We start from the raw sequence: 14,410 nt of genomic DNA, 5'->3' as shown, positions 1-14,410 counted from the left end.
ATCTCAATATTTTCAGTGTTACACTAATTTGAAGTTGTTTGCAAAATATCTTTTTCTTTAGTTTTAAGAGTAAAATAATATTACAAATAGATAATAAACTATTCAGAAGTGTAATTTCTTCAATCGTCTAGTGTTCTGAAGCTAAAAATGTGTTGTTAATTGCTTTATATACATTTTTTTTTTTTTCAAATTTTAACTAAAAACGACATCATTCTTACGCACTTATCACAACAATTGCTACAAATCATACGACTTTAGGAACTCGATTCTTTACAGTTTAATTATGCATCGTAATGTACGTAAAGTCTTAAAGAATTTACAAGAATGGCGTGATTTGTAACAATTGTTGTGATAAATGCAAAAGGGAAATGTCATTTTGTATTTAAAAATCGGAAAAAAAAAAAAAATTCTGTATGAAGCAACTAGGGAATTAACGACACATTTTTAGCTTCAGAATACTAGCTAATTAAAGAAATTACACTTTTGAATAGTTCATTATTTTTCTGTAATATTCTTTTGCCCTTAATACTAAAGAAAAATAATGGTATTTTAAAAATAACTTCAAAGTAGTGTAACTCTGAAAATATTGAGACTAAGACCCATGTTTATATGACATTTTTTGCTCAGAATGTCTTCGAAAATAAGCCCCGAAAGTGGCTGTAAATCCTCGTGAACCACCCTGTATATTGTATGTATTCAGCGTAAATTCGTGAAAATGGCAAAATAATAATGCAAAGGGAATTAAAATGACAAAATAATTATGTAAAATTAAAAAAGAGAAAATAAGAAATTACGTAAAATAAGAAAATGACTCAATAAATAGGCATTTATATGATTTTGACGATCAGGATTTTTGTGAAAGTTAACAATGTCTGTGAATTATCAATTAAAAAATGATATGTCATCAAAATCTGGATCCTAATTATTACTTTTCTTATTTTCGTTATAGTTATAACGTATGTATTTATTTACACTGCAAGTGGGCAAGCACCCGGTGGCAGTGGTATACACAATATAAAGAATACACAATAAAATGATAAACAATACACAATACAATTATATACACAATACAATAAGAATACACAATACAATTTAACACAATAATTACATATGTATAGGCCCTACATAAGTTTCAATAGTCTTTCACTTTACTCTCATCTCACTCACTGTAGTGGCACTATGACGCATTTCACTGACACTTTAGGACACATTTCACTGACACTATAGAACACATTTCATTGACGCTATAAATTATCACTGATCGGAACTATTCACTGCACTGTAAAACCATAACTTCACTGACTCACCTCGCTTCACTGATACAACAGTTCAAATAAGACAGATAATTACACCCTTATGCATACTTATAAACAGAACTACATTTAAGCTAAACATTTCTACTGTAGTCTAAGGCCCCCTTACACGCTATTTTTTAAATAAATTACAATTCAAACCAAGGGAGTAACTCATCAGGCTAAATAAATACATGTCACCTTAAGGAAATTAAATGTTAAATGTCACCTTAATTTCAATTTGCACTTTATACACAACTTTTTAAGTTATTCTTGAATCTCCTTAAGGAAGGACAGCCCTCAAAGACCGCTGCAGGTAGGTCATTCCAATCATTTATAGTTCTATTTAAAAATGAGAATTTACCTACATCCGTTTTCTGTTTCCTACATTTGATTTTATTGAATGATCATGAATATTATCAATCGTCAAATCTACGCCCTAAATACAGTTGAGCTCATATGAATGTTGAATGTTCTGTTTTACCGAGAAGAATTATAGATTATTATTGATTTCTGAAGGGGCGTGCCTCACCGAAGTATCAAATGTGTTCTAAACTCCGGAAGAGAGAGGTAAACGCCTTCCTAGGTGACGTCACAACTCGGACGTCACTTGTGCTGCTCTTGCTCTAAACAGAGCAAGGTAACTTCTATAAAAGAGATTGAGATTGCATCTACAATTTACACTTCTCACGTTAGACTGAGAGAATCACAGAAAGGGGAGGGATAAGCCGTGTTCTTTCTCTACTCTGTGTCAAGGATTCCAGTAATGCATTCCCTAATTTTGGTCTCTCACCTATATATTTTCTCTTATTTCCCAGCTTTTCCTCGTTTCCGTCCATACGTCTCTCATTACAGTCCCTTCTCCTGTCTCTTTCTTACATTTTATACGTCTTGTAATGTTCTTATTTTTACGTATCCGTGTTTTAAGTCATTAACTGCTAGTCAAAGGGTGACTGCAAGAAGAAATAAAGTGACTTTATCCTTTACTGCGAGAAGGTAGGAGGTAAAAACTAAAGCAATCTAGTGAAAAAAAAAAACTTTCTTGTTTAAAGTGAAGTCTAGTAATATCGCAGTAAAGTTAAGTAAATCGCATTATGGTCATTTCATTATAAATCGCGAATTGGAGTTTCCATAGCGTCAGGTCAAAGTTAAAACCTTTTGAAAGTTTATGCACCAATCAACTCTGTCGAAAACTAGTGCCGTACAAAAACATATCCTCCAATACAAACTGCAACGAATAAAGATGTCAGGATATCCGTAGAATTCTTGTAATTGCATGGAAAGTTTAAGTGGTTGGTGGTTGTGTGATTTTGAATAAGCGTGGTTCACCGTTTTATAAAAATAATCTTTAGTATACCCATTTCAAAGGATTTAAACTTTTAATAATATCGTAGCCAGTGCAAGAAAATAAATGCAGCATTCGCTGCTCGAACCATCAGGAATATTGTATTTTGGATGTTATATTATATTATACTAGAGTGGATCGGGGGAAGATGCCTAACTTTTTCTTTGATGGAAAGCTGTTCATTTAGTTTTTAATTTCATATTGAAATATCAAAGACTGGAAGGTATTTTGAAACTATATTTTTGGTACAAAATAGAAAACATTAATTACCTTATTTATAGATACAGGTTTTCTTCTCATCTGCACTGTAGGCACCTTTCCCCGGTAGTCGGTAAGATGGCAAATGCAATTAACACACTTACTGATGTATGTATTTTACATGAACTCGGTTTGATACATGTACATAACAAAATTGACTTAATCTAAAGCTCATGGACACTTTCTCACTCGTTTATCACTACTTAGGAACACAGTCATTGCACACATTTTATTGCCGTGTGCAAGACTCGTGAAATCACTTCTTGCACACAATGAATTCAATCCATTACATTTTCTGTCATAATTCTTTTTAGGAGGCGTTTAAGGGTACTGTAAGAAATCCCGTATGCTTGTCATGCTCTAAAACAGTTCATATCCTCTGTTATAACATGTTCCATCGCAAGTTGAAGACCGTCCTCAATCCACTGACTTCTATCAGAGGATCTTAGATAATGTTTACACATTCCCTGCAATAAAACAAAAACTAAAACTCTTGCAACAAGTTGCCATCTTACCCCCAAAAAAAGTGATCTTCCCCAAGTATCGGGGTAAGATGCCTAGTGCTATGACGCAACCTAAGATGCCGGAACAAGGTCGTTGGTTGTTAACAATACAAACTTTAGAACCTTTACTACAATATCCATTACAAAGGTTTGACAGTTATAACGAATTCAAGGATGTATTAAATTTTAACATACCTTTGCAAATATTTTATAGCAGAAAAATGAGCTGTTTTCTTGCTTTTCTTCTTCTCACAACAAGAACACGTGGCAAAATGAGTTAGCTTCCACTCTACAGACATTCAACTGTCTCAGTGATCATGAAGACATGCGCGTGGCATTCTCTCTTGGAAGAATGTGAAACTACAAAGAAATAAGCATCTTCCCCCGATAGTCATCCCCCCCGATTCACTCTATATTATATTATATTACATTATATTATATTATATTATATTATATTATATTATATTATATTATATTATATTATATTATATTATATTATATTATATTTTTGTTTGTGTGTTTACGTTATAACTTACAGCACAATTACTGCGCAATTTTAGCCTTCTGTGTTGATAGCTACACATGACTAGTAACTGCTTAAAGCAAAGGTTCCCAACCGGTGTGTCGCGCAGCTCCATGAAGTGTTTCACGAAATTTTGGATTTTGAAAATAAATTTTATGCCATCCAGAAAGTCTCTTTACAACGCGTTTTTTATTTGCAACGAAGTATTTGATGGTACATTTTATTTTGAGACAGACTTTACCGATGAAACGTGAACACCTGCAACAATGCTCAGTTCAGTTTTTCAACCATAAGGCCACGTATGAAGAAACTCTGTGCAATCCACCAAGGGCAGACTTCACATTAATTTAAATAGGAGAGTTTTAAAAAATGATAACCTTTGATCGGACATCTTTTATCCGATATCCAGTTGGGATTTTTGACACATATCTTTGTTTTTTTTTTTTTCTGATGCCACTCAAGTTGCTGCTTGTTATTTTAGAATTTTCGACTGCGTGTTAACATAGATCTATCCACAACACTACATAGAAGTTGTTATCAGTGTTTTTTTTCTGGCGGAACGCGCTGGAACGGCGTTCCGGCACCTTTTGTTGCATATATTATTATGATGTACAGAAGTACATATGATATTTCGGTGCAGATATTCTGCTTCATCATAATATGATGAAAGATGATTGGAACGGAGTAAAATTCTCTCCGGCACCAGGATTTGAACCCGGGTTTTCAGCTCTACGTGCTGACGCTCTATCCACTAAGTCACAACGGATTCCCATCCCGATGTCGGATCGAATCCTCTCAGTGTGGACATTGTGCCACTGTCATACATCTATGAGGGTAGGCAACTACAGGGAACCCAAGAGGTGGAACTTAAACTGAAAGGATTCGATCAGACATCGGGTTGGGAATCCGGTGTGGCTTAGTGGATAGAGCGTCAGCACGTAGAGCTAAAAACCTGGGTTCAAATCCCGGTGCCAGAGAGAATTTTTTGTCCGTTCCACTAATCTTTCACCTTTTGTTGCATTTTTCATCATGGAACCGAAATATGTGTGAATAACTATGTTTTAATATAATTTTTCTTTGAATTCCGCTTAGACCTTGAAAGTCTTAGTTGGACGAAAAGGAGGTTAGAAATACGACAAAATTCCCATCCCCATCCGCTATAAAATATCCTACACAAAGTTCCTTACTTACTTACTTACTTACAAATGGCTTTTAAGGAACCCGAAGGTTCATTGACGCCCTCACATAAGCCCGCCATCGGTCCCTATCCTGTGCAAGATTAATCCAGTCTCTACCATCATATCCCACCTCCCTCAAATCCATTTTAATATTATCCTTCCATCTACGTCTCGGCCTCCCCAAAAGTCTTTTTCCCTCCGGTCTCCCAACTAACACTCTATATGCATTTCTGGATTCGCCCATACGTGCTACATGCCCTGCCCATCTCAAACGTCTGGATTTAATGTTCCTAATTATGTCAGGAGAAGAATACAATGCGTACAGTTCTGCGTTGTGTAACTTTCTCCATTCTCCTGTAACTTCATCCCGCTTAGCCCCAAATATTTTCCTAATACCTTATTCTCAAACACCCTTAACCTATGTTCCTCTCTCAGAGTGAGAGTCCAAGTTTTACCCACCAACTTTTTGTCCAGAAGAAATGTACTAGTTATTATGTTATTATTATTACTATTAATAAAATCAAATAAGTGTGTCGCGATATCGTGGGCGTTCAGTAAAGTGTGTCGTCAGTCAAAAAAGGTTGGGAGCCACTGGCTTAAAAAATCAAAACTCTAAGCAGTCTAAGGTGACAATTTCCGACTACCTTGAGTATATAATTCCCCTGCTCTGCCGATGGGGTCGCCACGCATCGGGTCGGTTTGAACCTCAATTTCCGTTCAAAATTAAAGAGCGGAAACTGTGTTTCTTAATTTAAAATAAAACTTATCACAGATCGGTTGCTAGGAGACGCCATAGCACGTCCTCGCCGAAGCAACGAGAGAGAGAAAAAAGGGGGCAATGGAGATAGAGAAGGAAAACCGCGCTGGTGAAGTAAAGAGCCGTCTCGAACCCTATCACCGCACCGATCTGCCTCAGATTTATATAAGCAACGAAAGTTGGAGTGAGGTTATGTCTGCGTGGAATGGAGAACACTATTTCAGATAACCCACCAAATACGCAGTTCACAACTCTCACATTTTTATAACATAAACAACAATTATTATGTTTGCTAATAAAATTATATTCAGCTAAGTGAAATACACAGTCTACTTACTGTTCTTGATCGTGTTCATAATAATATCCTGGAATTTCGGCAAAATCCCTTATTGTATTGACTTCGTTATTGTTTCTTGCTCAGCATACAAGGCGTTTCAGAATAATTATTCCTACTTTTCGGATGTGATAGAGGGCATGTAATTAAACATTTTTTTCCTAATAAAATATTGTCCGCAAATGCTTCGATATCGAGGTAATATGGTAAAAGTCGAAGTCCCGGCCCCGGAACAATTTTTCCTTGAAATTATTCAAACCTGCTTTACAGGGAGCTACTACCTGAAAGCTAGATTTGCGTAATATATTCGTTACTGGAGGTACGTTAACAGAAAGCCACAATTTACGTCACACAGCATTTGTGTGCAATCATAGTTGAGTTCTGGCGTCTTGTCAGCTCATGTGAGTTGTGTGGATATAAAGGAAAAATTGTGACGGTGTCGTGTGTAGTTCCTGGGGTAGCTCAGTCGGTAGAGCGTTCGCACGCTAAGCGAAGGGTCCCGGGATCGATACCCGGCCCCGGAACAATTTTATTCAAACCTGCTTTACAGGGTGCTACTACCTGAAAGCTAGATTTGCGTAAAAGTCGAAACTCTTCATTGACTTTGCTATGCTACATGGCTGTCTTTAAAATTGACATTATTACAAAAACAATCCTTGTCAAAATTGCTATTTTTCTGGAGAACAATAAAAATAAATAGAACAACACATGCCAGCTATTTCCATACAATTGGTGTTTATCCTTGTGTTTATTGTACCTGACATGGGTCAATTTTGGAGTCTGTAAACATTTGAAATAGTAGCAAATGTGGTCTTAACCCAATTTCATTAAAAATGACTAGGGCTGTTTTTGTAATAATGTCTTCAATTGTGTTTAAGCCACTGCCTACTGGATCGCATCTTATGACTGCTTACACTGCCTGCTCAATCAAGGCTTATGCGCGAGTAGCCACTAGGTGGCAGGTAGTGCCTTAGTGCACATCGCTATTTTTTTTAATATTATTAGTAATAGGCCTAGCCGTGTGCACTATCTGCCACCTAACGGCAAAATAACTTTGATTGAGCAGACGGTTTACGCAACCATAGCATGCGATCCATCAGGCAGTGATATAAACTGTTCCCGTTACCATGGAAACAATTGAAGTTGACTTTTCGTTATACAAAAAACTTCTGTTAGATCTGTTTATAAATTTCTAATAATTAAAAATGCATCGGTTTACAAACGTTGAATTAACATACACGCATATGGCATATGGAGCAGCTTGCGGTAATGTTAATGAGGCCGCAATTTTGAAAAGTACACTTTTCTAATACCATTTTTACAATATTTGAATAATTTTCTATAGGATAACCATAAAAAATAAATAAGCAAGTTACTTTCAGGCTGAGATTAATTCAAATCCTCATTCTTTTCATATCGTTATAATCTCGATACGGAAGGACGAGGTCAGTAGAGAAAATCCGTGACTACATTGGGAATCGAATACTCAGTCTTCCGACTTACAGCGCAATGCCTTAACCGCACAACTCTAAGCTGTCCATTCCAATGTAAACTAATATGAAAAGAAAACAAGTTTAAAAAGGAATATATATGAAAAAGACAACAGAAGATTAGAGTAAACTTATGGAACTATGTAAGAAAGATGAAAAAGACAATAAATATGAAGAGAGTATCAAGAAATAAAAGAAACATAGAGAAAAGTGAGATGAGGATAAGAATAATAAGAAGAATAAGGTAAAGAATAACAAGTACGAGGAGAGATGGAGGAGATAAGAGTAACATAGACTAGAAAAACATATGAAAAAAATAAATGAAAACTAATTAAGAAATAAAGGAGATTAAGTTCAAGTAATAATATTGATGACGTTGATGCCTACCAGAACCATTATGTTTGTTGCCACATTTTCTCTTCAACATGAAAGCAGTTCGGTCTTTGAAGTGCTTTGCAGGGCAGGGATATGCCAAACACAAGCCGAGTGTTTGTGATGCTGACATGCTGGTCCCTGGGGTCAGCCTGGAAATTAAACCCGGGCACATCCATAGGCACTTTCAAAGAAAACTCTAGTACACGTTACAGTCAAAGGAAGGCACAGATCTGTCGACTTCTGTGGGTGTTACCTGCTTGCTTAATTATCAGTTCAGACTGTAATGAGTTACAATATTCAGGATATTTCTGGAACAATTATTGCGCCGTTTAGAAAAATTGTTTAAGATTTTATAAACTTCGCTTAAAAGCCATTTTATTTTTTAACAAATTAAGATAAAAATTTGGTACAAATTATGGTTTTACAAAATACACAAGTTTTATCAACCGTTACCAAGATAAAACTTGAAGAAAATCAAGTGTTTAAATGACGATCGTTAAACCGATTCAAAATTTGATGAGATTTCGATCTGTCAGTTGAGTTGAAGTCGTTGAAGAGCCTTATGCAATTAGATATTTGAATATTCTGGTTAAAAATTAAGAGTGTCTTTCTAAGGTATTATAATAATTTGAAGAAGGTTCTTCGGTCCATTTACTGTTCTCCAACCAAGAGATTAACCGTGAAAGGAATGTGCTTACTATTGCGAAGTAGATAGATAATATTACCGTTATAACGTCAGTTTAAAAACATGCGCTCTCCTGCATATGTTATGTCCTGTATGGAGGGATTAAAAGACCAGGAGATTAACCATGATCTAATTTTGTAAATAGGGTAGTATAAGTATGTGTGTATCAGTGTTAGTGTTTGTGCTGTGAGAGTTAGCCAATGGAGATGCGTGTACCCACGTGTGTGACCTTATGACATCAACATTCATTCACAGTATTACCCCGCTGCGTCTCATTCCCCTGAGACTTTCTCCTGGTTGGAGTACAGTAGTTAGTTGAATCTCATCCAGTTGTTGAAGGACTATGAAGTTGGTTATCTTTAATATACTGTACCATATGAAAGTAAAGAGTATTTTTAACATACTCTATACAGTATATCTCAATATGGAACGATTGTTCTTCGGCTGACAAGCAAACATTCTGATGGGGGCAGATAAGAAAGTTAATTTTTTTTTCTTTCACCATGTTAATAATGTCAGAAAAAGTGTTTATACAAATTTTGACGACTCGACCGTAATTATGAGGGCCGCAAAAAATTAATTCGTCAGGGATCGTTAACAAATATAAAGCACGATTTCATTGGAAAAAATTATTGGAACAGACAAAACTATTGTTGAGCTATTTTTGAACATATTCCCCACCGGAATTGAAAAATTTGTCATATCATGGGATCGACAGAGAGGTGCAAACGGCTGTCAAACGCTGGTTCCGATCCCAGGCGGCTGACTTCTGCGACACAAGGATACAAAAATTGATCCCATGGTATGACAGATGTCTCAATTCCAGTGGAGGATATGTTGACAAATAGTGCAACAATTGCTGCATTTGTTTCAATAAATCTTTCCATGCAATTGTGCTTTTTCCTGTACACGGCCCCAGGGAAAATCACTTTCTGGACGGCCTCGTAATTGCGGTCGAGTGGCCAAAAGTTGTATAAGCACTTCTTTTGACATTATTAACATGGCGGAAGAAAAAAATTAATTTTTTTATCTGCCCCATCAGTATGTTTGCTTGTGAGTTTACTGTCTTTGAATCTTTGAAGCATTTGAAGTTAAACCATCTTCAATGTACTAGTTGAGAGTAAAGAGTATTTAGCTAATACATTAGAATATGGAATATTCTTCTGTCAATTACTGAGTTATTATATCGTTTAAGCATTTTACAGTTGCCCATATTAAATAAACTGAATGAAAGTAAAGAATTTTTTCAACAAAGTACACAAATTTGAACATTGTATTTCTTTTTGTCAACTGAATAGGCCCTTATCAAATCGATGGAAAATTGCGCAGTTGTCCGTATTAAATATAGCCCTAAAGAATCAAATTAAAGAATTTCTTCTAGCATACTATACTGTTGTGAATATGGGATTTCTGTCCTCCAACTGAATTGAATCTTATCAAATCGTTGAAGTATTACGCAGTTGTCTAATTTGAATATACTGGAAGCCACCAGCGTAGCTCAGGCGGTAGCGCGTTTGTTTGCTGATCCGCAGTTGCGCTCGGGCGTGGGTTAGATTCCCGTTTGGGCTTGGTTTTTGTTCGAGGTTTTCCTCAATCGTAAGGCAAATGTCAGATAATGTATGACGAATCCTCGGCCTCATCTCGCCAAATACCATCTCGTTATCACCAATTCCATCGGCTCTAAATAATCCAGTAATTGTTACAGCGTTATTAAATAACCAAATATATTCAAGGTAAACCATAAATAATGTCATTAATTTCAATGAGTTAGTCTTAGAGACATTTGAAACAAAAAAAGTCAATTAAAATTTTACTCGTTTTTGCTTCCTTTTCGAGAAAATAAAAATTGTTTTATGTGAAACATTTCATGGCGTGTTTTGGGAAAGCCACAGATTGAATTCCAAATGCTCAGTCAATTGAAGAGAGCACTTACCACATGGAAACAGTAACTTTCACAAGTCAATTGTTGTTACCATAGCAACAGGCCTAACACGCTATGTGACATTCAGTTGTTTTTCTGATAGCGCTAATGTCATGTCCCATCTTTCAAAAGATCAGGCACAGAAGCTAACATAGCTTTGTAGATCCTTATATATATAAAATACAAAATGAATATTAATACATGGGAAGTGAAAGGACTTCTTTTTGGCGCTAGGGGAATTTCATTTAAGTTAACCAAAACCATTCTCCTTTCTCTTAAATTTTCTAATGAGGACATTAACAGAATTTGTCTAATGATATTGAGAGATTCATTATCCATTTTACATAATCACTTGTATAATACTATGTATTTTTTTTTCACTCCATTTCATTACTCTTCAATGTATTTTCATCTCATGTTTCTCCGAAATCAAATTGTACTTTATTTTTAAATTTATCATTGTTCCGTATTCTCTCCGCAATCATATTGTATTTTTCATTTAACCTCTGCTTTGTATTCTGGATCCTAGTGGTCAGCCATAGATTTCGGCCAGATGTCCCAGATTGTGGAATTTGTTGTTTACTCTGATCCTCGAGTGATAGTGGAATAGGAAACAATCTCCGATGTTAAAAATTAGCGTGTTGGAAATCATCAGTTTTGTGCACAAAATATAAGGTAGATTTTGCAGCAAATGTTTTGTGAGTGGATAGTACACCCTCAGAATCCTGAGCACTTCCTCCAACTTACTAGTACTAAAGAGTTTCTGCTTCAATCGACCGTTAACACCGTGTTCCATGATTCGAATTTCGAACACACGACTACTGTGCTGTGATTTATTTCGGAAAGTTTTTAAGTTTTTAGGAAGTTAGGGATATAAGGAAGGGGAGGGGTGAAAGAGAGTAGAACAAGTCGAGTGAAGAGGTTAGCAGAAGGGAGCAGAACACATTAAGGATGGGAAAAATTTAAGGGTTGGTATTTTATCGCTTAGTTTCATTGATTTTTCCGAGGGGAGTGTGAGAGATGTAGGACGCACTATCTTATTATAAAGTTTTGAGAGTCCTGTGCAAACGGTAAGGAGATAGAGACGTGTTGAAAATGTCGCTATCGGGACTCTTGATCGTCTTCTAACACTTCGAAGGGTGTTCAAGTGAAGAATTGATTCTGCATAAACGAAATCGTGTTGGACAATAGCAGTGTTATATTTCGAAAAAAAAACTGACAATTCCTTTAAATTTGATATAAATTTTATACATTTACGAGGTAAGTGAAGATAAGTTAACCAAGTACTAAGAGAGTAAAGAAGAGGCGGGAAAAGTAAAGAGAGGAAGGAAAGTGAGATGGATAGAAGGTAAAAGAGAAAATGAAGAGAAGAGAGAGACGTGGAGAGAAGAGAGATAAACAAGAGAGAGTGAGGGAAATTACATTTCTGATTCTCCATTCTCGATTAATATTATTTTAAGTGATATAAATATATTCCTCAACGCTTTACTTTAAAATATTTTCAATTTAGATTCTTCAAGTTTTGTTACAAATCCTAGGCCCGGTTTCGCTTCCTCATAGTCAGTTTAACATCACGATTTCCTACTGTTAAAATTGTAACATGTTATTAGAGTGTCAAACATGACCGATTTTATCTGGTTGAGGTTTGTTCGGGGTTTTCCCTCAACCCAATATGAGCAAAATGCTGGGTAACTTTCGGTGCTGGACCCCGGACTCATTTCACCGTCATTATCACCTTAATATCATTCAGACGCTAAATAACCTGAGATGTTGATAAAGCGTCGTAAAATAACCTACTAAAACATGACTGACAGAGAATAATAAATTGTATTACAGGCTGCATTACTTAAAAGATGCTCAAAATAGGAAGGCAAAGAATTCGGAATAAGAGGAGAAATGTCACTACTGATCTCTTATAATAGTTACTTACGTAACTATGACAGAAAGTGATACTTTTTGTATGAGAGAGACGTACGGAGGAGGCGTTAATCGAGTCCGGAATTTCGAAACGTGTGCGCGAAAGACACTTTCGTACTAAAAATTTAAATGTCATGTTGAAAATTCAGATAAGTTCAAATTGTAAAATAGGCCTAAAATAGTTTTGTACAATTATCAGTCTATCACTTATCTAAGTGTGAAATCAGAAATAAATTCTGTTACATCAATTAAAATATTATATTAAGTATCACGAATATTTTCGACTTTTCATATAAATCGTCTTCAGGTGATATAGTTAGCTGACAAATACAATTTTGAACATTGGTGAAAGTAGTACAGTGATAAAACATATAAGTAATTTAAACAATGCATGCTCATTTTAAAGCAAAGAGTGGTTATGAGTCGTAGCATCATACATAGTGTTGGATTAAAACAACCAGATAAAATAAACAATCAAATGAGTAAGGCTATAATAGGAATAATTATTTGTTGTATCAAATATAGCAATTTATGCCAGTGTTTAAAAATTAAAATTGTTTAAAATAGACTGGAGGCTCAGATGGCATATTATGTCCATTTGTGATAAATGTTCAACATGGTGAATTCTATGACGAGTGGATATTATACTGTATTTTCCCAGTCTCTGTATTATATTAATGCCACTCATTGCTGCGAGAGCAACAGCAACAGTAGTAGTAGTAGTAGTAGTAGTAGTAGTAGTAGTAGTAGTAGTAGTAGTAGTGGTAGTGGTAGTGGTAGTGGTAGTGGTAGTGGTAGTGGTAGTAGTAGTAGTAGTAGTAGTAGTGGTAGTGGTAGCAGCAGTAGTAGTAGTGGTAATGGTAGTAGTAGTAATAGCGGTAGCGGCAATGGTAGTGGCAGTGGTAGTAGCAGCAACTGTAGTGGCAGTGGTAGTAGCAGCAACAGTAGTAGTAGTAGTAGTAGTAGTAGTGGTAGCGGAAGTAGTAGTAGTGGTAATGGTAGTAGTAGTAATAGCGGTATCGGCAGTGGTAGTGGTAGCGGCAATGGTAGTGACAGTGGTAGTAGCAGCAACTGTAGTGGCAGTGGTAGTAGCAGCAACAGTAGTAGTAGTAGTGGTAGTGGTAGCGGAAGTAGTAGTAGTGGTAATGGTAGTAGTAGTAATAGCGGTAGCGGCAGTGGTTAGTGGTAGCGGCAATGGTAGTGCCAGTGGTAGTAGCAGCAACAGTAGTAGTAGTAGTAGTGGTAGTGGTAATGGTAGTAGTAGTAATACGGGTAGCGGCAGTGGTTAGTGGTAGCGGCAATGGTAGTGCCAGTGGTAGTAGCAGCAACAGTAGTAGTAGTAGTAGTGGTAGTGGTAATGGTAGTAGTAGTAATACGGGTAGCGGCAGTGGTTAGTGGTAGCGGCAATGGTAGTGCCAGTGGTAGTAGCAGCAACTGTAGTGGCAGTGGTAGTAGCAGCAACAGTAGTAGTAGTGGTAGTGGTAGCGGAAGTAGTAGTAGTGGTAATGGTAGTAGTAATAGCGGTAGCGGCAGTGGTTAGTGGTAGCGGCAATGGTAGTGGCAGTGGTAGTAGCAGCAACTGTAGTGGCAGTGGTAGTAGCAGCAACAGTAGTAGTAGTAGTGGTAGTGGTAGCGGAAGTAGTAGTAGTGGTAATGGTAGTAGTAGCAACTGTGGTGGCAGTGGTAGTAGCAGCAATAGTAGTAGTAGTAGTAGTAGTAGTAGTAGTAGTAGTAGTAGCGGTAGCGGTAGTTATAGTAGCAGCAACTATGGTGGCAGTGGTAGTAGCAGCAATAGTAGTAGTAGTAGTAGTAGTAGTAGTGGTAATGGTAGT

The 14,410-nt window shown here is 36.3% G+C and overlaps 1 long non-coding RNA gene and 1 other non-coding gene across 2 annotated transcripts in view; both read left to right on the top strand.

Moving 5' to 3' along the window:
- The window catches only part of LOC138705697 (uncharacterized), a 280,299-nt gene that overhangs the window by 73,291 nt on the left and 192,598 nt on the right, over window positions 1–14,410 (top strand). The window lies entirely within an intron of this gene.
- On the top strand, window positions 6,641–6,714 carry TRNAS-GCU (transfer RNA serine (anticodon GCU)). The gene has a single exon. It is a non-coding gene; the product is annotated as a tRNA-Ser (tRNA).

The sequence above is a fragment of the Periplaneta americana genome, chromosome 9, assembly GCF_040183065.1.
Source record: "Periplaneta americana isolate PAMFEO1 chromosome 9, P.americana_PAMFEO1_priV1, whole genome shotgun sequence".
Classification (NCBI taxonomy): Eukaryota; Metazoa; Arthropoda; class Insecta; order Blattodea; family Blattidae; genus Periplaneta; species Periplaneta americana.
This window is presented reverse-complemented; position numbering and strand designations above follow the sequence as displayed.